Here is a 26,282-nt window from a genome sequence, read left to right as displayed (position 1 = left end):
TGTGGTGAGAAAGGCCACAAGAGCAACGCCTGTTCTGAGGAAATCAAGAAGTGTGTCGGGTGTGGTAAGAAGGGTCATGTGGTGGCTGATTGCAACCGTACAGACATTGTTTGCTTTAATTGCAACGGAGAGGGTCACATTAGTTCACAGTGTACTCAGCCTAAGAGGGCGCCGACTACTGGTAGGGTCTTTGCTTTGACTGGGACTCAGACAGAGAATGAGGATCGTTTGATCAGAGGTACTTGCTATATTAATAATACTCCTTTAGTTGCTATTATTGATACTGGTGCTACGCATTGTTTTATTGCTTTCGATTGTGTTTCTGCTTTGGGTCTTGATTTGTCTGATATGAATGGAGAGATGGTTGTCGAAACTCCAGCTAAGGGTTCGGTGACTACTTCTCTCGTATGTTTGAAATGTTCTTTGTCTATGTTTGGTCGTGATTTTGAAATGGATTTAGTTTGTCTACCTTTGAGTGGTATGGATGTGATTTTGGGTATGAACTGGTTAGAGTACAACCACGTTCTTATTAATTGTTTTAGCAAGTCAGTACATTTCTCTTCCGTCGAAGAGGAAAGTGGTGCAGAGTTTTTATCTACTAAGCAGCTGAAGCAACTGGAACGCGACGGTATCTTGATGTTTTCGTTAATGGCTACTTTATCTATTGAGAATCAAGCAGTGATTGATAGGTTACCGGTGGTGGGTGAATTTCCTGAAGTTTTTCCAGATGAGATTCCTGATGTGCCTCCAGAGAGAGAAGTTGAGTTTTCTATTGATCTTGTTCCTGGAACGAAGCCGGTCTCGATGGCACCTTATCGTATGTCTGCTTCTGAGTTATCTGAGTTGAAGAAACAGTTGGAAGACTTGCTTGAGAAGAAGTTTGTTAGACCAAGTGTTTCACCTTGGGGAGCGCCGGTTTTGTTAGTAAAGAAGAAAGATGGTAGTATGCAGTTGTGTATTGATTATCGACAGTTGAACAAGGTAACTATCAAGAATAGGTATCCACTTCCGAGAATTGATGATTTGATGGATCAGCTAGTGGGTGCACGAGTTTTCAGCAAGATTGATTTGAGATCAGGTTATCACCAGATTAAAGTAAAGGATGAAGATATGCAGAAGACAGCTTTCAGAACGCGTTATGGTCACTATGAATATAAAGTTATGCCTTTCGGTGTGACCAATGCACCTGGAGTGTTTATGGAGTATATGAATCGCATCTTCCATGCATTTCTGGATCGGTTTGTGGTTGTGTTTATCGACGATATTTTGATCTACTCCAAGACTGAAGAAGAACATGCTGAGCATCTGAAGATTGTCTTACAAGTGTTGAAAGAGAAGAAACTTTATGCTAAATTGTCTAAGTGTGAATTCTGGTTGAAAGAAGTGAGTTTTCTAGGCCATGTTATTTCTGGTGATGGAATTGCAGTGGATCCGTCTAAAGTTGAAGCGGTATCACAGTGGGAGACTCCTAAGTCAGTTACTGAGATTAGAAGTTTCTTGGGTTTAGCTGGTTACTATAGAAGGTTTATTGAAGGGTTTTCTAAGTTAGCTCTTCCGCTTACACAGTTGACTTGTAAAGGTAAAACTTTTGTGTGGGACGTTCATTGTGAGAAAAGTTTCGGTGAATTGAAGAAGCGTTTGACGACTGCTCCAGTGTTAATTTTGCCGAAGTCAGATGAACCTTTTGTGGTTTATTGTGATGCGTCCAAGTTGGGTTTAGGAGGTGTACTTATGCAAGAAGGTAAAGTGGTAGCTTATGCTTCAAGACAGTTGAGAATTCATGAGAAGAATTATCCTACGCATGATCTCGAGTTGGCGGCCGTAGTCTTTGTATTGAAGATATGGAGACATTACTTGTATGGTTCGAGATTTGAGGTGTTTAGTGATCACAAGAGTTTGAAGTATTTGTTCGATCAGAAGGAATTGAATATGAGGCAGCGAAGATGGCTCAAATTGTTGAAGGATTATGACTTTGGTTTGAATTATCATCCAGGTAAAGCTAATGTTGTTGCAGATGCCTTGAGTAGGAAGACATTGCATATGTCCGCCATGATGGTCAGAGAGTTCGAATTGCTTGAACAGTTTAGAGATATGAGTTTGGTTTGCGAATGGTCACCTTAGAGTGTGAAACTGGGTATGCTGAAGATTGATAGTGAATTTCTGAAAAGTATCAAGGAAGCACAGAAAGTTGATGTAAAGTTTGTGGACTTGTTGGTTGCTAGAGATCAGACGGAAGACAGTGATTTTAAAATCGATGATCAAGGTGTGTTGAGATTCCGAGGAAGAATTTGTATCCCAGACAATGAAGAGATTAAGAAGATGATTCTTGAAGAGAGTCATAGAAGTAGCTTGAGTATTCATCCGGGAGCTACGAAGATGTATCATGATCTAAAGAAGATTTTCTGGTGGTCTGGTTTGAAACGAGATGTGGCACAGTTTGTGTATTCCTGTTTAGTTTGTCAGAAGTCGAAAGTTGAGCATCAGAAACCTGCTGGGATGATGGTACCTTTAGACGTGCCAGAATGGAAATGGGATAGTATATCGATGGATTTTGTGACGAGTTTGCCGAATACTCCGAGAGGGAGCGACGCAATTTGGGTTATTGTTGATCGGTTGACGAAGTCAGCTCATTTCCTACCTATTAATATTAGCTTCCCTGTTGTCCAGTTGGCAGAGATTTACATCAAAGAGATTGTGAAGCTGCATGGTGTTCCTTCGAGCATTGTATCAGATAGAGATCCAAGATTTACTTCTAGATTTTGGAAAAGTTTGCAAGAGGCTTTGGGTTCGAAGTTGAGATTGAGTTCGGCGTATCATCCACAGACAGATGGTCAGTCGAAGAGGACAATTCAGTCGCTAGAGGATTTGTTGAGAATTTGTGTTCTTGAGCAAGGAGGAACTTGGGATAGTCATCTTCCGTTGATCGAGTTCACTTATAATAATAGTTATCATTCTAGTATTGGAATGGCACCGTTCGAGGCTTTGTATGGTCGGAGATGCAGAACTCCGTTGTGTTGGTTTGAATCAGGAGAAAGAGTGGTCTTAGGACCAGAGATTGTTCAGCAAACTACTGAGAAAGTTCAGATGATCCAAGAGAAAATGAAGGCGTCGCAGAGTCGACAAAAGAGTTATCATGATAAGCGTAGAAAAGATCTTGAATTTCAGGAAGGAGACCACGTGTTTTTGAGAGTCACTCCTATGACTGGTGTAGGACGTGCTTTGAAGTCAAAGAAGTTGACCCCGAAGTTCATTGGTCCGTATCAGATATTGGAAAGAGTTGGAACGGTGGCTTACCGAGTGGGTTTACCGCCGCATCTTGCGAATTTGCACAACGTTTTCCATGTGTCGCAACTTCGAAAGTATGTTCCGGATCCATCTCATGTAATCCAAAGCGACGATGTGCAAATTAGAGACAACCTTACGGTAGAGACAACCTTACGGTAGAGACTTTACCGTTGAGGATTGATGATCGTAAAATGAAGACGTTGAGAGGCAAGGAGATACCTCTCGTGAGAGTCGTTTGGTCGGGAGCGACTGGTGAAAGCTTGACGTGGGAGCTTGAGAGTAAGATGCTGGAGTCTTATCCAGAGTTGTTTGCTTGAGGTAAATTTTCGAGGACGAAAATCTTTTAAGTGGGGGAGAGTTGTAACGCCCACTTTCGTTTAATCGTTGATTTAATTGAGTTTAGGCAATTATATTATAATTATATAGTATATGCATGATTTTGGTATGTTTTGATGATTTGATTGATGACGTGATAAGTTATGAGTTTTGGAGGATTTGATTATGATATGAGATTTATTTTATTGTTAAATAAAATAAAGATTTGAAAATAATATAAAATATTTAGTTGAGGGCTGTTTTGATATTTTAGATAGTTTTGGGGGTGAAAGTGAGATAAGGTAAGTAATTAGGAAGAGATATAAATAGGAGAGGACCTAATATTTTAGAAACTCATTGTACGTGAAAACTTTTGGAAAAGGGAGAAAAAGCTTAGAGAGGAGCGAGAGACCAAGAGGGCTGCGATTTTCTTCATAACCAGGTAAGGGTGGGACTAATAACTCAGTAGCATTAATCTCTGTAATTCTGATGATTAGTTGACAAAGTTAGGATTGATTTAGAGAAGTTTTGGAATTAGGTCAAAACCCTAAAATTTGAGAATAAACGGTAAAACTTGTTTAGATTGATGAAAGAACCGTCCTTTAACCTTAGAATATGTTTAGGAAGAATTCTGGAATCAAAACCAAGCTTAGAACCATGCGAATCGACGGATTTTGGTGTTTTTAGGAAGCCTGGCCGTAGCGACATTCATCGCTCGCCACAGCGAGCTATGATCCTCGCCTCGCGAGCGATGAAGTTCATCGCTCGCCACGCGAGCCTTTTCCCTTCGCCTCGCGAGTTGTTTGGTGCAACTCGCCATGGCGAGTAAACCTTCCTCGCCTCGCGAGCCTAGGCAGAGTGCATGTCATATTTTGTAGTTTCGACTTTTTAGTTGGACCTTGAGTGCCTTTAAGTGCCTAAACATACCTAGAGATGATTAGGAATGATTTTAGGACAGGATTGAACCCAAAACAACATTAGTTGGGAATCTGAGTGGTACTCGCCATGGCGAGTAAGAACTCTCGCCTCGCGAGCAAGTCCAGAATGTAGCTGTTTGAGTGGTTGTGCGATCTGTGTCGCACCTTTTGATCAAGAGTGAACCCCTAATTGGTAATGAGACCTTATGATAACGTTTAATGCAGTCTGTAAAAGCTATTAAGATATGTTGATATTAATTGAGCTTGATTAATGTATTATGCATTATGTGAGATATAATGAAACGATTATGATTCTATTGAATTGCTGTTGATATATTGATATCTCCCTGCTGATATGTGACTTGACTATGCTGCTGCTGTTATTTAACTGAGTATGCCATGTTTATTTATGAATATAATGAAAATGATGACGTTTCGCTTCAAGTTATTGAATGCACATGATTACGATGTTTTGTTGTTAAGAGTCCATGCATAGCATATCATTGAGCTTAGTCCTCACCACGAATATTAGGAGCTTTGTCCTCCGCACGTTTTATAGGAGCTTTGTCCTCCGCACGATTAAAGTATATTTATACTTATGATGACGATTGGTACCACATGCATATACGGAGTCTAGGAGCATTGTCACATTGTCATGTCTATTATGCTATGTTGATGATGATTGATTATGTGATTACGTGATAACGTTATATTGTTGAAGATGATTAATTATGTGATTACTTGACAAATGCTTATTAAGGATACAATGATGATTATGTTTTAAATTGATTATGATCAAGATTAATTAGGATGTTAATTCATGATTCTTTATTGCATTGATTAATGTCATTCTGTTATGAAATCTCACCCCTTCTGTTTGAATGTTACCTCGACCGTGGGTAACGTGCAGGTGATCGTGCTTAGTGTGCAGTTATCGTCGTGAGTGGCCTTGCCTTCTCTGTGTCGTCTAGGTCGCTCTGATACGTAACGGGATGGGGTTATATGCTATAACATGCTTCGTTCTTTTACGTGAACTATTATGATAATTTCTGTTTTGATTAACTCTTTTGAGATACTTTGTTGGGGCCTGCGTGCCAAACTGATTTATGATTTCTGAACTAATACTCCGCTGCTATGTTAAGATATTATGTGGAAGTTAAATTATTATTTAACTGTTTTTGGATTACGTTTCTATGTGATATCCCGTTTATGGTTTTTACTCTGATAAATGTTTAAGAAATTTGTATATTGGGAAAACGGGGTGTTACACTAAGCACGATCACCTGCAAGTTACCCATACGAAGGGCAACATTTTCAAGCAGAAGGGGTGAGATTTCATAATAAAATAACATTAATCAATGTAATTGCGAATCATAAATTAACATCATAATCATTCCATTATTAACTTTGCATAAATGCTAAACAGTTATCACGTAATCATATATCCAATTCATTATGAACAACATAACATAATCAACAAACACTTATCACGTAATCACATATTCATTCATTATCAACAAGGCATCTTAATCATGACAATGTGACAATGCTCCTAGACTCCTTATATGCATGTGGTACCAATCGTCATCATAAGTATTAATATACTTTAATCGTGCGGAGGACAAAGCTCCTAATATTCGTGGTGAGGACTAAGCTCAATGATATGCTATGCATGGACACAAAACATCGTAATCAACTTATCAACATGCATCCAATAATTTGGAGCTAAACTTCATCATATATTTATGCACTTAGTTAAATAACGGAAGCAGCATAAACAGGTCACATAACAAGATGATATCATTATATCAAAGCACATAATTTGTATCTTTATCACATCTTCTTATCTTGCATGAATATACAATACAACAGTTCATATTCAATTAATATTAATATAACTTAAACAACTCTAGAGTCTGCATTAAACCACATCACTAGGTCTCATTACCAGTTAGGGGTTCACTCTTGATCATCAAGTGCGACACAAATCGCACAAACACATAAACCATTCCATTCTGGTTGTGCTCGCGAGGCGAGAGTACTTACTCGCCATGGCGAGTACCACTCAGCTCCCAAACCAAGGTTGTTCTGGGTTCCCTCTGATCCTACATTCATTCCTAATCAATACTAGATGTGTTCAGGTACTCAAAGGCATACAAAATTCAACTAAAAAGGTCGAAACACGAAATCTAACATGCACTCTGCCTTAGCTCGCTATGGCGAGTAAGGTGGCTCGCAGTGGCGAGCTGCGTCACACAACTCGCGAGGCGAAGGGGATTGCTCGCCATGGCGAGTTGAACCAAACAACTCGCGAGGCGAAAGGAAAGGGCTCGCGTGGCGAGCGATGAAGTTCATCACTCGCGAGGCGAGGATCATCACTCGCCAAGGCGAGCGATGAACAGAAGCTCAGGCAGACTAGGGTTTTTCTCAAAAATCCATCAAACAACATGGTTCAAAGCGTGGTTTTGATTCCAGAATTCATCCTAAACATATTCTAAGGTTAAAGGACGGTTCTTTCATCAATCTAACAAGTTTTACCGTTTGATCATCAATTTTTAGGGTTTTGACCTAATTCCAAAACTTCTCTAAATCAATCCTAACTTTGTCAACTAATCATCAGAATTACAGCAAATAACATTATTGAATTATCAGTCTCACCCTTACCTTGTATGAAGAAATCGCAGCCCTCACTCTAGGTTCCTCTTCTCTTGGCTTTTTCTCCCTTTTCTCCAAAAACAGTCGTACGTACGTTATGTTTTTCTAAACTAGGTCTAACCTTTTATATCTCCTCTTAAAATACTTATCTTATCTCACTTTCTCCCCCAACACTATCTAAAATATCAAAACATCCCTCAACTAAATATTTTATATTATTTTCAAATCTTTATTCTATTTAACAATAAAATAAATCTCATATCATAATCAAATCCTCCAAAACTCATAACTTATCACGTCATCAATCAAATCACTAAATTCATCATGAATCACCAAAACATAACAAAATCACGCATATATTATATAATTATAATATAATTGCCTAAACTCGATTAAATAACGATTAAACGAAAGTGGGCGTTACATTAATGCGCTTTTGAATTTAACATAATAAGGGCACAATTTAGAATTGTATAGTCATGTCGACTTAGCAAGGCTCATTTACATGGTAAGACCCAATAAGGCTCCAAGCCCATAACACTCTCTTATGCCTATATAAAGGGGACTCCAGTAAAACTCCAAGTTAAGTCCATTCTATCCCAAAAACACCTCACAAGATCCTTGTTTCCCACCTGACTTGGATGTCGAAGCGTATGTGCAGGTACCACCCCCTTCCGTCTCACCTCCAACGCGGTTTCTTCCATGGATTCTAGTGATATCTTCAACAACGAAGCACCTTCTTCATCAATCCATCGTCAACTATGAGATGATCTATGTTGATCCATATAACATCTTTACCGGACAGATCATTGGAGCTAGAAGGAGGGGATCAACTTTTTTTTTCGATCCCTTGAATCTCAATCTTGTATCGTGTAACGCCCGTTTCGAATTATTTAATTATTTAATTGAGTCTAGTAGTTACTTAGATGAGTTTATATTATATTTATATAATATATGTGTGATTTATATGATTCATATGATTGAGGTGGTTTTTATGATTTTATGAGGAGTTGTGACTTATTTTATTGTTTAATAAAATAAGATTTGAAAATAAAATAAATATTGAGTTTAGGGGTTGTTTTGAGATTTTAGAGAGTTTTGGGGGAGAAAGAGAAATAAGATAAGATAATTGGAGGAGATATAAATAGGGAAACCTAGTTTAGAAAAACATAGTACGTACGATCAGTTTTTGGAGAAAAAGGGAGAAAAAGCCAAGAGGAGGGAAAAGACCTAGGAGTGCTGCGATTTTCATCTATAAGGTAAGGGTGAGACTAACTTTGCAATTTTATTAAGTCTATGAATCAATGGTTACATTTAACATGAATTAGGATGAGTTTAAGAGGAATCGGAAATTAGGTCAAATTGATAGAAGTGATGATTAAGCGGTGAGAAGTTGCTAGATTGATGTAGAAACTGTTCCTAGACCTTAGATAATGTGTAGGATGAATTCTGGAATCAATGTTAGGCTTAAAACCTTGAGAAAAGATGAATTTTCGTGAAAACTACACTTCTGCCCGAGCCTGCATTCATCGCTCGCCTCGCGAACCATTTTTCCCTTGCCTCGCGAGTTGCATGTCGCAGCTCGCCATAGCGAACAGATGAACTTGCCTAGCGAGCTAGACCAGAGAGCATGCAAGATTTCGTATTTTTGACTTTTGAGTTGAACCTTAGATGCTTTTGAGTGCCTGAACATGTCTAATAATGATTAGGAAAGGATGTAGCATGAGATTGAACCTGGAATTAAACTTGTGAGATTCTGAGCTGAACTCGCCACGGCGAGCAGAGGCTCTCGCCTCGCGAGCGACCCAGAAACAGAGTGACTTGTTAGATTTTGCGACTTTTGTTGCACGAGTTGTCGAGAGTTGAACCTTTCGGTAGGATTAAGACTTAACAATGAGGTTAATTATAATCTGTGAAGCTGTATAAGATATGTCGTTGTTGATTATGATGTGATATAATGTTTATGCATTACTTGAAGAATGTTTGTATACATAAGATGTTGATGAATCGAAATTGATATTATCATGTCATGTTGTTTTGTATACTGCCTATGTTGCTGTTGTTATTTAACTAAGCTGCATGAGTCGGTCTAAGTTGTTGAAGTTGATGATGTTCCAAATTATTGGACTAATATAAGAGGTTGTCGAATTAAGTCGTTTTAAGAGGTCGAGTCCATGCATTAGCATTCATTGTTGGGGGCTTGATGCCCTGGAGCTTTGTACTCACCACGTTGGAGCATTAGCTCAAAATTAGCGATGGGGGCTTGATGCCCTGGAAGTATATTAATACTCAAATAGCGATGGGGGCTTGATGCCCTGTATTGGTACCATATGCATATAAGAGGTCTAAGTTGCATAGTTGCATATGTCGAGTCGATGAAGATAATAAAGACTAAGTTGTGATTAAAGAATGAAGCAATTTATGATATATTATTATCAATGTTGTTTATTAAGATGTTTTATGTTGTTAAATATAATTGTTGAATTATATGCTTAATATTATTGTTTTGTGAAATCTCACCCCTTCTGCTTGGAAATGTTGCTCTTCGTTTGAGTAACTTGCAGGTAATCCAGAGTAGGTTGCTGTTGTGCTGTCGTGAGTGGCCTTGCCTCACCGAGTCTTAGGTTGCTCTGATACGTAACGGGAGGGGATCTTTAGTGGCTATTTCTCTTTCCTTTGCGTATATGCTATGTTTTCATGTTGCTTAACTGAATTTATGAGATGACTTTTATGAGGCCTGCGTGCCAAGACTATTTATTACGTTTGAATTAACTCCGCTGCTATTTTGTTGATGAAGGATAAATTATTATTTATCTATTTGAGATTTTAAGAAGTGTGATATCCTGTTATATGTTGTTTACTCTGATAAATGTTTATGAAATTTTTATGTTGGGAAAACGGGGTGTTACATATCACGACTGATCTTGAAAAATTCAACAAGATTTAACAATATTCAAAGGATTCGGCCAAAAATTCTTTGGATCTCATTAAGATCCTAGTAAAATTTAATAATCAAGGTATTATCTTGAAGCTTCATCGAGACTTGTCAATGGGGGAAACAATTATGCGACATCGAAATCGTTACGATTCGAAAAGGAGTGAAGTAGTGAAGTTCAGGGACACTGCTTCAATAGGATTCATTCTGAATCTGCATCATTCTTCATCATCAAAGAGAGGTACACTTTAAAATCCAAAATTGGGACACGAATCGTCATCACACAAAGGATGAGAAGGCTTCATCCATGGGGACCGAAGGCTTTGTTTACATATATGAACATCCATTGCAATTTAATGAATCGGGAGGGAATAGAAAAAAATTGAAACTAAATCATTCACCTATGAATCTTGAAACGGTTACAGTTACGCGTTCGAATCCGAAAACAGTTACACTCTAATCCCTCCATCTCGCTACGAAAGAAGGTGAAATGGAATTCTAGTTCGTTAGGAGGAAAATCTACTTCGTCAATATGAGAATATAATCATCAAAATAATTGCAGCGTAACTGCATCAACGTTCGGTGTTGATGGTTACAAAACCACGAAGGAAACACCACCTTCACTGTTGGCGGCTTAATTAAGCTGCATAATCAAGGCTCCATGGACGCAAAATTTCATGTTCCCAGGGTGAGATTGACTTGAAGACAGGGACACACCATTCCAAACCGTCCAAAAGTTGTTTTTGTTTCGGAGGTTTGTGCCGGCAACAGTTCAAGGCGAATTCGTGATCAAGCCTCTGATAACAGTGTGAAGGAATCCGTGCTCATGTCAGTAACGATTCAAAGTGAATCCGTTCTCATGTGTGGCAACAGTTATAGACGAGTCCGCTCCTGTATCCGACAAACAAATTGAGATGTTTCGCGCTTGTGGATGGGTAGCTGTCTAGAGAGGCCGCCCAAAAGTCAAAATTTGAGGTCGTGTTTATAACAGCTCATTTTTCGCTAGAATTATTTATTTATTTAATATAAGTGTTTAATTGCTTGTTTGTGTGTTTGATTTGAGATTAGTGGATTTTTATATGAGAATGGTATTTTAGTCATTTCATGGCTAAGGGGATTTTGGTCATTTGATGAGTGAGGGTATTTTAGTAATCTTAAAATTGGAGGATATTTTATTATTTTCGTGTGATGAGTTATTTTATTAGAGTTAGTAGTAACTTGAGATAATTAATTAAGATGGTGGTGTATGAGTAGTTAATGGGAGGTTTTAATAAAGTAATTTTGTAGTAACATTTTAATGAGATGAGAAGTTACTAAGCCCATTAAGAGAGTAGAAAGTCTAACCTAATAGTGAGACTATATAAGGATAACTTTAGTAAGAAATAAGGGTTACACATTCATTTCATAAGTTTTACCAAAAGGTAGCTAGAGAGAGAAAATAGAGAGATAGAGAGAAGAAGAAAGAAGAAGAAGTTCTTATAAGAGGAGAACATAGCTTAAAGAGGATATCAAAGCCCTAGCTTGAGCTTTAGGAGATTGAGCTAAGGGGGATAGATAGGTTTGTTCTCATAATAAGCTATAATCATATTTTTATCTTTTGGGTCATGTTTGTTTTGATTAACTTGTGAAATTGATGATTATGTGAGATGAAATTCGTGCTTATAATTAAGTATTAATTATGGGTATCATGAACTTTGTAGAATTAAGTTGTTTATATGCTTAAGTTGTGGTTGAAGATGTAGAATAAGTTGTTTTTGAGAATTTTGATTAATTGTGTGAAAACCCTGAATTTTGTTGATGATTATTGCTCAAAGATGTTTTAAATCACTTGTTGAATCATTGGGTATGTTTGAATATTGATGGGTTATGAATTGTTGGTGTTGGTTGTGAAGTTTGGTTTGAGTTGTGAAGTTCTGGAGTGTTTTGTGAAAAATGAGTGTGATTATGAAAACTTGATTAAGTGATGATATGAATCCATGTTTTAAGTATTTTAATCGTTCCTTATACTTGTGTTATCTGTTGATGATGTTTGTACAACGATTTTAGGTCAGTTGGGATAAAAATTGGGATTTTGGGGTGTTTTTGGAGTGAGTTTCCAATAGGAAACCCATTTTCTGGGTTCCTTGTCCTGTATAGCTCGCCCAGCGAATTAGTTTTCACCGTGGCGAGATGTGTTGAACATCACATGCTATTCTGCACATTTCGGGCCTTTGTAGTTGTTTCTGGACATCCCCAAGTGTTCCTCTTGATGTATTTTGACTAATATAGTCGTTTGAACTACTTGGATTTGAATTGGTTTTATTAATTTGAGCCGAACTTTGAATGAGAAATGAACATGAACTTGAAATATTCGAATGATAATTTTTCTTAAGTGAAATGATGATTTTATGATTGGTTTTCTGTAATGATGAACTTAGGTGAAGCATGTAGGATTGATGAAGAACTATAAGGGCATGTAACTTGGTTTTGATGAAAAATGTCAAAATAGACGAACTTTGGAATTTATAGACGAACTTTGGTGAAATGTTGAAATATGACTTGTTAGCTTGAAATTAACTTTTTGCTCATGATAATATGTTGGATTATGATTGATTTGATGACTAATATGCATGAGATATGATGAATTGTGTGAAAGTGAAAAATAGACGAACTTTGGAGAAAAATAGACGGACTTTGTTAAATGATGATTTATGCTGGTTAACTTGTAAATGATGGTTACCTATTGTTTAAGTGATATTTAATGATTGAATTGATGATAAATTTGGTGAAGATTATTTATTGATGATAATAAATTCATGATGGTGTGTATATGCATATGTATGACTTGGTGATGTATATATGTATATAATGGTGATGAATATCGTTGAAGAATATTGTTGATGGAAATGTTAATGGACATTGTTGATGATTATTGGTGATGAATATTGTCGATGGAAATTGTTGATGATTGTTGATGACTTGTGTTATAGTGTATGGATATATTCAATGTCGACTCATATGTTCATGCATTGACGATCAAGTCCTATTGTCGATGGTTGTTGTTGATGGTTATTAACGATGGCAGATCTCTCGGTAAAATTATATATGATATCCAAATGGTATCACATGCATGTAGAGGTGTGTTTAGGACATTACATGCATATAACTTATGTGAAATGTCTAATACTTGATTATGTGACTTTGGTGAATTATGTGTATGATGTGATGTTGTGTACTCTATATAATTGATTGATGATATCTGTACACTTAAGATGATGTTATGGAATTGTGGATAATGTGATGACTTGTTGATGAGGTTATGATTTATTGAAGATGATATTCATGTGAAGCTAGTATTCTAGGAATGATGAATTTGTATATATTCATGATTTACTTGAATCCTAGAATGCTATATTTATGTTTATATATTTTTTATGTGAATGTTATCCAACCCCCGAGTGGTCGTTTGGTTGACCGCCTCACCATTTCTAAAAACGGTGTAGACGTCCAGCTTGAGATTGTTCGTGGAGACGTGAGTACCCGAGTTTGCATGGTGCATTCCTCGTTTTTCTTTATTGCATGGAGTCTTGTATAAGCTTCTAGTAAGATTGTCATAATTATATGTTATTTATTTTGAGATTTATGTCGAGGCCATATGGTTTATGTATTATGATACTTGAGATATGTTGTTGAGATATTATGATTCATGCACTTTGATGTTTTGGATGTATCCGAGATATTTGAGATGTTTTTATGCCGCTGCGATCTTTATGACAACCGAATTATGCATGTTTTGGGAAAATGACGACGTAACTTCTTGAAGTCTTTCATTAATTGATTTATTTGCATCAAATATTGCTTGTGGGGTTCAAGGGTGTTATATTGTTCATGTATGCCAACAGTGGGGTACGCCCAAGGACACCAAGGCCGCCCAAAAGTTGAATTTCGAAGCTGTGCTTGTGTTTTCCAACATTGGAGTACGCCCAAGGACACCCAGACCGTTCAAAAGTCGAATTTTGAAGTCGTGTCCGTGTACGCCAACAGTGGAGTACACCGAAGGACACCGAGCCAGGGAAGAACACCAACACCACCTCCATAACAGGGAACATGTTCGATCCTCCCTCAACACTATTCTATAACATCAACACCATTTGATGTATAACAAGTTTATAAATAGAAAGCTAAAGCTATTAAAATCCGTATTGAAGAAATTCTCGTTACTAGAGCAAAAGTATCAAAATAATCAATGTTTTCTTTTTAAGAAAAACCTTTTGCAACTAAACGAGCTTTGTATTTATCGATTGACCCATCAGAATTATATTTTATTTTAAAAATCCATTTGCAACCAATAGTTTTTGATCCTGGAGGTAAATCGACTAAAATACAAGTTTTGTTTTTGGTAATAGAATCAATTTCGGTTTCAATAGCTTCTTTCCAAAATTTTGAATTAGAAGAAGAAATAGCTTCATGAAATTTTATAGGCTCATTATCAACAAGATAAATATAAAAATCATTTCCGAAAGATGTCTCTTTTCTTTGTCGTGTACTTCTCCTTAATTCCTCATTAGGACCTTCAAAATTAATTTCTAAAGGTTGCTTAGAGCTACCTTCAGATTTAGATTTCAAAGGAAAAATACTTTTAAAAAATTCAGCATTCTTAGTTTCCATAATTGTATTGCAATCTAAAGGCGCTGTCTAGGATGGGTGAGCCTGATAGGTCTCCCACCGTAGGTGAGTTTGATGTACGGTTAGATTATGATGTTCCACAAATGTTATGATGCACCACACACATCTTACACATCCTTTTTTTATCTCTCTCCTCTCCTCCCTGTTGTTTCTTTCCTGCGTTCTTCTACAACTACTCCACCACCACCCATTACTTATATGAACTTAGTAAAATCCAGAATTTTAGATTGCTCTTGAAAAGAGTTTTTTTGTTTATGTGGACTTAAATCCCAAAAATAAAAATCTATTCTCTCTAATTTTATATCATACGGTGAAACCTAAAAGCTTGAAACTAATTTATAGACTATGAAGAATCATTCAGAATTCCTCTTGGCAACAAAGGAGTGTATCTAGATGTTAAGAGATAACAAATAATCATTTATCCTTCAAAAAAAAAAATCATCATTTAATACATAACATAATTCATTGAACGTGTCAGTTACATTTTCTAAAACAAATTAAGCTATTTTTCTAAGCTTGAATTTTCTATTGAGTGGACTTGAGTGACACTTATATTCAAAGTTGAAAAACCTTGATATTAAAGAATAAATTTTTAGAGAATCAAAACAACTTCATAACATTACCCTTTTTTCAACAAAATGCTCAGAAACCCAATTGTGAAAATTAGAAAATTGAATTAAAAAATATTGATTTTTTTTCCCTTCAATTTAAAAACTTTTGAAGTGAATTACAAAACCCAGATGGGTTATAAAGAGAAAATTTCCAAAATGAGTGATTTAAGTCTATGGGAAGAGAAAATTGAACTTGAAATTGGGATTAGAGTTCTTAAAATTGATGAAAGAGAGGAATGAAAAGTTGAGATTGGGGAATGGATTTTAAGAAGAAACTGAGAAGGTTGAAAGATAAATCAAAGAAAGCGAGAATGGGATAAATTTGGAAAAGTAGTTGGGGAATGGTAGAAGAAAACACAGGAAACAGGAAAGGAACTCAGTAGCAAGAAGAGAGAAAGCTAGGGGAGAGAGAAAGGGAATGTATAAATTGATGGTGGTGCATCATAATATTTGTGGAACCTCACAATCTAACCATACATTAAACTTGCTCACGGTGGGAGACCTATCAAACTCTCCCACCCTAGACTGAGCCCAATCTAAAACATCACTTTTCAAAACAAAAAACCTATAGGCAGCACTATTTTGAGCATATTCTATAAACATACAATAAGATGTTTTAGATCCTAACTTTCTTTTCTTAGGTTCAGGTAACATGACTTTAGCAAGACACGCCCACACTTTTAAATATTTCAAGTTAAGTTGATAACCTCTCCAAAGTTCATATGCTGTCTTACCGGTAGTTCTATGAGGTATTCTATTTAATAAAAAACATGCAGACAATAAAGCTTCACCCCAAAGATTATTAGGAGTATGAGAACTAACTAGCATAGAATTCATCATTTCTTTTAAAGTCCTATTTTTCCTTTCAGCTACGCCATTAGATTTAGGAGAATAAGGAGGAGTTATTTCATGTATAATGCCTTTTTTTTCACAATTAAAAGAAATATGTGAGGTAGAGCCTGAGTCTACCACCCATGTTTTTTCCTTCATTGAAAGTATTGTATGAGAAACAACATTCACATGTATATCATCTGTCAAAACTTGTAAATTAATTTAACATCGATAGCTTGGTTGTTTTCATCTTTGTAACTATATTAAGGAATATGGTGTCCAATTTTTGATTTAACAATTTTATTGTAAGGGCTTTTCAACAAAGCAGATTCCATAATAATAATAATAATTATAATTGCAATCACGTATGAGACCAAGTGAATGAATAGCAATGTTTCTATTTCAAAAGGCAAATAAATAACAATATAAGTTGCGGCACTTTATTTTGGAAATCAATTGTTAGATGAACAATAATGATTCTAATTCAAAACACAAATATATAACAGATAGAAGTTCACGGCAATATTTTGTCAATTAATTATTGAATGAAAGCTGTGTACCTCGTAGAAGGTCTGCACTAATTTTCCAATCACCCAAACCTTAACTTGCGGTCACAGTTATAAAGGATAAATTCCAAGATTGTTGTACCTAATGTGTAAACAGCAACCGCAACTTCAAATAATAACCGGCAACCGCAACTTCAAATAACAACGAACTAGATTCTGCAAAACAAACTAGAAATTAAACCTGCAAAATTAAATGGATAGCATTAACCTGAGGCGTCACGAAGACTGTCATTGGAATTTATCCGCCTCAATGTGCGCTAACTCCTCAGGATTCAACATGTCATTCTCCTAATTATGGAGGTTACAGAACAACACGAATGATAATTTGATCAGGTAGATGTTTAACTCAGGAATTAGAAAAATTGGAGGAGAAGAAAACAAAGTTGAGTTATGTGTGTGATTTTATTTTGTTGCTACTGATCAAGTATGAGAAAGAAGAATAGAGCTTTTCTTTTTATGTTTTTGTTCACGTCAGAAATGTATTTTATACTCCCTCCGTCCCAAATTGTATGACGTTTTAGGCATTTCACACATATTAAGAAATATAATTAATATTGTGTGGGAAAGAGATATTATAAGTTGTTTTACAAAATTATCCTTAATAAATGATATGGGAAAGATAAATGAAAGAATTGAAAAAAGAAAGAGTAATAAATAGTTAAGGATATAATAGGAAAAGTAACATTAATGTTTCATTGGTATTCTAAAGTGACATACAATTTGGGACAAATATTTTTTCTAAAGTGACATATAATTTAGGACGGAGGGATTACAGCAACAAAATTGACTCAGTCATGCAAAAATAATGCCACAATAATAGCAACCAAATTTTGGACGTTGGGAATGAAAACGTAACTATTGAAAACAAGTTAAATGTGGTAGTTAATTGCATTAACTTTTGAAACATTTTAAATAAAAATACAACACTTCATTGTCCTCTTGTTCATCTTCCGTCTAAGGTTTATCTTCAACCACTTCTATCGAGTTGATCTGCTCATCTTTTCGAGCTTGTGTTGACTTCAACAACTCTTATCGCTTTATATCTACTTCTTGCTAAAATTCGAGGTATCCCGACTCTTTTTCCAGCTTCTCCACAAAAGAAGTCGTCACCTTAACCTTCTTGAATGAGGAGATCAAGTGCTCCCAATTTTGTTCTTCCATCTCCTCTTTAGTAGTCATTGCTTGTGCCTTTTTGGTTGATTCCATGCTAACATATTTCACACCATAGTTGCAAGTTCGAGAAAATTTCCTAACAAAATTAAGGTTGTGCTTGAAAAATATTTAGGTTGGTGATGATAGTCCGTCATTCGCTATTTTTAGAGTCTTTTTATATGTAGTTTGATCACAAATTGGAGTTCACAAGGCAACTTATGCAGCAAAAGAGTAGGAAACTGAAGAAAATACAAAGATTTTAGAAATTGGAGTTCACGATTTGGTAAAAACGTGACACGATTTTAGAAGATCAAAATCAAGCTTCGACATTGAAGAAATCGTGTCACGATAGCATAATCGTGGCAGGATCTGAGGAAACCTTAATTCAGTGATTTGCGATTCAAGGAGAATCGTGTCACGATTTACTTAAATCGTGGCACGATTTTAGGCGGAATTATGTGCCTATTTAAGCTGAAGTCTATTCCAAAGACAAGGGTTACGATTTGGAGAGAGCAAAGTGCGATTTTGAGACCTAAAGACGGCTAGGAGGGCGATTTCTTCAACCTTCTATCAGTTCATGTATGTTTTGATTCCACTATTGATTATGCTATTTGTAAACTCAATTATGAGTAGCTAAATCTCTTAGAGATTAGGTCTGGGATGATTCTTTGTAACCCTAATTGAACCATGTTGCTGTGAAACTCTATTTATTGTGAATGAAAATCTAGTTTTTATTCAATTCAACTGTTCTTAATGCTTTTTATATCCTGATCAAATATAAACATGATTTAGTGAGAATGAATGACTACTGACCATAGCTTTCTACTTAGACAGAATTGAATTGTTCTAATAAACAGGGTTAGTCTAGGAATGGATAATCGTTTGTTAGTGATATTAGGTTAATGTTCTTAAAACCTTCAAAGATTATTAGACCACCTAAGGAATTAGGGGCTGTAGTTTGAGAAGAGGGTCCTAACTCAAGGGATTGATTAGGACTATTTTGTTAACTATCGTGGAACTAGAAAATCATTCATAAGAATAGGTGCAGTATACCAATTAGGGAACATAGATGATTCGAAAGACCTGATCTCATCTCTCTCTCATTCTTTCCAACTCTATCTTTACATTCTGTTTATTTAATTTTATGCAAACCAAAACTACTGCCTAGGGCAACTAAAAGAAATTTATACATCTTAATTATTTACCTTATTACTAAATTGAGATTAACACAGTCCTCGTGAGAACGATATTTTTATTACTTCAATAGTATTTAGTACACTTGCTAAAATATCTATCGGTTGGTGTTAACTCCTATGTGGTTATCTGACTATTTATTGTCTAAATGCAATGTAGGCTCGATCTAATTTAACTATTTATATTATTACCTACTTCTAATCATGACTCTATGACTATTATGACTACATGCTAATCCTAATCCTAAATGCAAATTAAATAGACTGACCCTTATGATTAAACGACCTAAATTTAAGTAGACTCGATCTAATGACTATAGATATTATAACAACTGTTATTTATACTATGACTCTCTAAAATGGAATGCAACTAATTATAAACTAAACTATGACTCTAAGAAATAAAAAGAAAATAAAATGGGTTAGTTCTTAAATGAGAAAAGAAAAGAAAATATTTAGTACTAAGATGGATAAAAATAAACTAAATGCAAACAGAAAAGTAAATTATGTCAGTAACGATAAACTATATGATAAAATTAGACTTTAAAAATAAAATGACGCAACTAGGACTAAATAGTTTTGGTATTTTTAAATTTTTTGATTTTTTTTGATTTTTTTTAAAATAGAAAAAGAAAATGCAAAAAAATAAATGACAGAAAAATAATAGATATAAATAAGTAATTTGATTTTCTTAGTCAAAAATAACAACAATCTCCGGTAACGGTGCCAAAAACTTGATGATCGGATTAGGCAAGTGTACCAAATCGTTTACTAAATAAGTTGAGTATCGTATCCACATGAATTGTCGTTTCGTCCAAACAATTCGTGTTACTTATTTTGTTTTGACAATATAATAATAAAAGAGTTAAGGGTTAGAGATTGCAATTTTTATTTATTTGCAACATAGCAAGTTACATGGTTTGTTGTAGAAAAGTAAACAACGGTTAAGACTCTTCGAATCCTCCCTATTTATTTTGTTGGAATTAAATAACATTCAGGTCGCGTTTAGTTATCTTTAGTAGACTGTACAAATGATGAGGCCGTTAGGACGTTCTAACCTAGTTGGTTCATCAAGTTGCACCTGCTGATCGCCTGGTGATCCTTACGTGCGGGGAATATTTATTTATGGGAAATGTTAACTAGTGTTTCTGGAGCACTCTTTAAGACTTTTAAATGGTAAAATTTTTTTGAAATTTTTTGTAATCAATGCATTGTTAATTGTAATATTTGACTTTTTTATGGAATAATTTATTATTCTTTTTGGAGTCCTTTCAAAAAAAAAAACAAGATTCTTTATTTATTGATTATCTATGCATCATTTGCGATATCGGACATCCAAACCATGTTTATGGTCCATAACCCTATTCAAAACAACACAAAAATATATTATGAAAAAGAGAAACAAAAACTTAGGGGACTAGACATCCTATTTCTAAATTAATTCAAAGAAGCAAGATTAGGGACAACGAGTAAGAAAATCCATCACAAACAAATAAAACTTTATTGTATATATATAATTACATCATTTTAACCATTAAGGTATCATAAACAAATAACCGAAGATGTGTATCCATGTTAGTAAAATAAAGAATCTTCAGGAGTCCAAAGCAGTATCAACATCGGTAAAGTAAACCAGCTTTCTTAAAAGCATCTTTATAGTCTTCAACACATTTTTGTCGCACCTACATCCACAGTGAAATTAACAATGATTTATGTAAGATTTATATGGTCATAAGTCATAACCCTTTGCACATGCATATAAAGTGTTCAAAGTTTGCAAATTTTGAAGGTTTAATCTTTAATGTTCTACATCATGCTGCAAGGATCATCATAATCATAATCCAAGTACATTGTCAAGTAGCATATACCTCTGTGACATGGTTACCGAAATGGTTTTCAATCTTTGACATTAGCTTCTCATCCCTTTCGTCGCATATCAGATTAAATACGGCACCTGTTCAAATCAAATGAAACAAATGTAAGATAAAATTGTTGGAATACTATGAAACAAAACATGCTGAAGGAGAGACCCCGATAGAGACTGAAGGCTGATGTGCATCAAAGAACTTCATTGACGACATTGAGCAAAATATCATCAATGTTGGAAAGAGCATGGCTAAAATACTACTATGTGAGAATAATATTCGGCATAAACATGCTAAATTTCAACTAAGCAGACAGTTTTGAAAACTTACCCTTGCGTCCAAATCGCCCGGCCCTACCAACCCTGTGAAAATACACCTCACAATCAAGCTCAGGTTTACCGCCACAGGTGATCTCAGCAGTGTAATTCAGTGGAAGATCATAGTTGATAACCAAATTAACCTAAACAACAAGATGGAAGATGCATAAAAAACAATTTGATACATGGACAAATAATGGTAATGCATAGATAGAGAAACCAAATGAGCACCTGATCCTGATCAAAGCCACGGGCAAGAACATCGTTTGATATAAGAACACCAGTCGAGCCATCTTTGAACTCCTTGACCATCTTGTCCCTCTCTTCATGTTCAAGAGCATCTAGTATGGAATTGACCTTATAGCTTAAATCAACAAGAGCTTTAGCAACATTTTTGCACTATTTGTAGTGCGCACAAAGATAATAGTTTTCCCCACATTCTCTCCTGTTTTGAATATATAATCTTTAATCACTTCAATCTTAGCGAGTTCATCGGGACAATGCACTTTGTACTGCTTCACTGCTTTTAAAGGTAGCTCCTCTTTCTTCACAAAAATTTCATTATGCTCCTTCGCAACAATCCTTGTAACGAAATTCTTGACAATGTCGTTTAATGTAGCCGAAAAAAAGAGAACCTGCAAAAACACAAGCCAATCCTTAGTCACCTTCAATCTCTCCGACCTTCAACTCCGCTTATCTTTTCATATGCTTGTATCTTCATATAATTTTCAGCATTCCATAAGTGGGCGGCCTTTTAGTCTAGCAATATTACGACAGCCCTTCTCGATAGACAACTTATCCAATCCACTCCATGCACAAATAATAATCAGTGTAATACAACAGCATCAAGCCGAAAAAGATTCAATATTTGCAAGTGCACTAAGCAAGAGAATCAACAAACCTGACAGTTTGAATTGAACTTTTGTGTTTTCTCTATTATCCTCAGGGAATCATCTCTGAATCCATCATCCTGCAACAATAAAGTTTCACAATTATTAAGTAAATTAAGAAACCATCATATTTAGCAACCAAACCAATGCATGACAAATTCAGTAAATCAAAACCATTCCCTGGACCTAGTATGTCCTATATATTTACTTGGAAGTAATTACTAGCTTGAAGATTTAGTCTCTACGAGCGCAGAGGATACCCGATTCAATCCGAAAGAACTATATAAAAAGATATCTAACTATATCTCCAATAATACCCAATATAAAATTTACCTTGGCAAACATTTGATCAGCTTCGACACTACAAGAAATATTGAATTTTCCTACAAAGATTTCCGACGAAATTTCCTAGGAAAGGGTTTCCTACGAATTAGCTACGAAACTTTCGTAGGAAAGCACATGTCAGTAAAAAAGGATCAGAAAAGTGGGGCGTGCCAGCTTGTGATTGGCTGCTTTTACCGAGGAATACTTTCCTAGGAAAGCAGCGGCCCCACATGCAGAAAAAGGGCGCGTGGGAGTATGTGATTGGCCTGCATTACCGACGAATATTTTCCTAGGAAAGCTGCGGCCCCACATGAAGAAAGCCGTTGGATATAGGTGTGTGGCTGGTTGTGATTGGTGGAAATTACCTACGAAAATTTCGTAGGAAAACACGGGACCCACATTCTAACTAGCCGTTTGTTACCGTTGCAGCATTATAAATATACAACTCTTCACTCTATTTTCTTCCTTACAATTTTCACTCTATTCTCACTCAATTTTTTTTTTTAATATCACTCAAATTTTATTCTCCATAATATTATTATCATTGTTGAAGTTTCTAACAAAGGTAATTATTGATATTTTCTTATAATTGATTTCAATTTTACATGTGTTTGAATTTATAAATATTTAATATTGTTATATTTTAAAATAAGTTACATTTTTTTTATAGTTATGTTGGTTCTGATCCATTTTGAGGTTGGTGTTGTTGTTCGTTGCCGTTGATTTTGCTGCCTCCGCTTAGTTCGTCGACTTATTATTTGAGGTTGGTACATTTCTAACTATTGCTACAATGGTATTAGTACTAAATATTAATTATTAGAAAAATAGTTACTAAAATTATTATATTGTAATTAATTAAAACGTTAGCGGGATTTTTCTAAAAAAAAATGTTAGTTGGATTAACTTCTTTAAAAAAATATTTAGTGGGATTAAATTAAATTTCAACTTATTAGTGTTAGAGAGAGTATAATGAAAAAAGTGTTAGCTTGTAGAAAAACTTGTAGTTTAGTTAAAAATGTTTACTTTTAAAAATGTGTGTATTTATATATATTGTTAATTTAGTTATTAAAATATGTTGCATTATTTTTCGTAGTTTCCTTGTTTTCGATCCATTTTAAAGTTGGTGTTGCTGCTAGCTGGTTGTTGCTTTTTTTTTTTTTGGATCCACTTGTTCATTGGCTTGTTATTTGAGGTTATTATCTTTTATTTATTTAAAATTTATTCAATGGATTAGTATTAAAAATATTAGATATTAGAAACATAGTTAGTAAAATTAAATTGTAGTAAATATGTTATTTAGATCAAATTTGTTTTACGTAAAATAAATGTAGCTAGTAAAAATGTTACCGTAGTTCTTTAAAAAAAAGTTAAGTTAGTAAAGAAATATGTATAATTAAGTTTGTTAGAAAAATAATGTAAAGTAGCAAAAAAATTATGAAGTTAATTAATATGACATATGTGAATTATTTTGTGGGAACCAATTCTGGCGTCCGCGCTTAACATTTATTTGTGGTTCGCAATTTGTATATGCATGCAATGTTTATTTCATACAAATTTTAGAAAATTTGATATAGATTAGAAAATGTTATATATTTTAGTCATAAAATATAAAATCTTATATAATTTTTATGCGATAGCATGTTTGTTTTGTACAAATTTTTAAATATTTAGGTGATTAGAAAAAAATTGTTATTTATATTAAAAAAATATTTACGTATAAAAATATATGGTACTAATTTGAGTCAACTGCAGCGACGCGAAAAATGGATCAACATATTTTCCATCGTAGTTGGATGTACGATAGAAAATATCCGGGGAAAAGGAAACTTAAGGCGGCTTTTGTGGATGGAGTTCGTGATTTTGTTGCTTACGCCATGGCGCAAGATGCCTTTCAATTGGAGGGAGGGATAAGATGTCTGTGTGTTAAATGTACGTGTAGGTTGATTCGGAGCCCAAAAGATGTTCTAAACCATTTAAAGGACATTGGTTTTATGGAGAATTATTATGTGTGGATTTATCACGATGAACAAGAGCCTACAAATAATACCGAGTCTGATGTTAATATGCACGCTTCAAGCAGCGAGGCGTGTATGGAGTGTGAAAACTTTGGCGTGATGGAAGATATGGTCGGTGATGCACTTGGGGTGAACCTGTCTTACAACGAGGGTGGTGAAGAGGAAACAATCCCGAATGAGAAAGCGTTGAAGTTTTACAAGATGATGCAAGAAGTAAACAAGCCGTTGTTTGAAGGGTCGTCTGATTCTAAGTTATCAATGAGTGTGAGGCTTTTAGCTGCCGCGTCAGATTGGAGTGTAGCGGAAGAAGGCTCAGAGTGTTATACAGATATCATGAGGGACGCAACTCCTGTAAAGGACAATTTGCCCTTGAGTTTTTATGAGGCTCAAAAGTTGGTGGAGAAGTTGGGATTGGAAGTTAAAATTATTGATTGTTGCGTTAATGGGTGCATGTTGTTTTACGACAACGAATTTGGTAAAAATGATGGGGCGTTGGTGGCGTGTAAATTTTGCAATGCACCGAGGTATGAAGTATGTGATGATGTCGGTTCTCAGAAGAAGAAACGAGTCTCAATCAAGTCAATATTTTATCTGCCAATAATACCAAGATTACAGAGATTGTTTGCATCAACTCACACGGCTGATAAAATGACCTAGCATTATTACAATAAAACTAATTCAGGTGTGATGCGACATCCTTGTGACGGGGTGGCATGGAAGCACTTTGATCAAGTACATCGTGATTTTGCAGAAGATCCACGTAATGTGAGGCTTGGATTATGCTCTGATGGATTTATTCCATATATCCAAGCATCAGCAACGCCTTATTCTTGTTGGCCAATTCTTCTTACCCCGTATAATCTTCCTCCTGAGATGTGCATGTCAAAGCCTTATTTGTTTTTGAGTTGTATTGTACCAGGACCTACGAGCCCATTAGATGGTATAGATGTGTATCTACAACCCTTAATTGATGATTTGAATAGATTGTGGAACGGTGTATCGACATATGATATTGCAAGGAAGAAAAATTTTAGAATGAGGGCAGCTCTGATGTGGACTATTAATGACTTTCCTGCATATGGAATGTTGTCTGGATGGTCGACTCATGGAAGATTGGCTTGTCCACATTGCATGGAACAAACAAAGGCCATATGGTTGCATCACGGAAGAAAGCATTCGTGGTTTGACTGTCATCGTCCGTTTTTACCCGCGACACATGAATTTCGTAAGAAGAAGAATTTGTTTACTAAAGGAAAAACAGAAAAAGATGGCCCGCCTCCTAGGACGACATCAGAGGAAGTATACCGTAGAGTCAATGAACTAGGACTTTTGAAATTCACAGATGTTGGCAAAAGAGTCAGACACCCACAATACGGTAACGAGCACCATAGGACCAAAAGAAGTATCTTCTGGGATCTCCCTTACTGGAAAGATAATTTACTGAGACATAATCTTGATGTTATGCACATTGAAAAGAACTTTTGTGACAATATAATTCACACAGTGATGAATGTCTCTGGTAAAACAAAAGATAATGAGAAGGCTAGAATGGACTTGCCATTGCATTGTAAGAGACCAGAAATGGAGCTACAACTTCTTCAAAATGGAAAACATCTAAAACCCAAGGCTGTTTATAGTCTTACTGCTGATGAAGCAAAATCTGTTTGTCAATGGTTGAAAGAGTTGAGGATGCCAGACGGATATTGTTCTAACTTGTCGAGGTGTGCCGACGTCAACTCAGGAAGA

The 26,282-nt window shown here is 35.4% G+C and overlaps 1 pseudogene; it reads right to left on the bottom strand.

Moving 5' to 3' along the window:
* Nucleotides 1–20,738: 20,738 nt before the first annotated feature.
* On the bottom strand, nucleotides 20,739–22,542 carry LOC25481055 (DEAD-box ATP-dependent RNA helicase 38-like; annotated as a pseudogene).
* Between the last annotated feature and the right edge of the window lie 3,740 nt (nucleotides 22,543–26,282).

Source organism: Medicago truncatula, chromosome 4 (genome assembly GCF_003473485.1).
Source record: "Medicago truncatula cultivar Jemalong A17 chromosome 4, MtrunA17r5.0-ANR, whole genome shotgun sequence".
Lineage (NCBI taxonomy): Eukaryota > Viridiplantae > Streptophyta > Magnoliopsida > Fabales > Fabaceae > Medicago > Medicago truncatula.
Note: the sequence above shows the minus strand (reverse complement) of the source record. Positions and strands in the feature narration are given on the sequence as shown.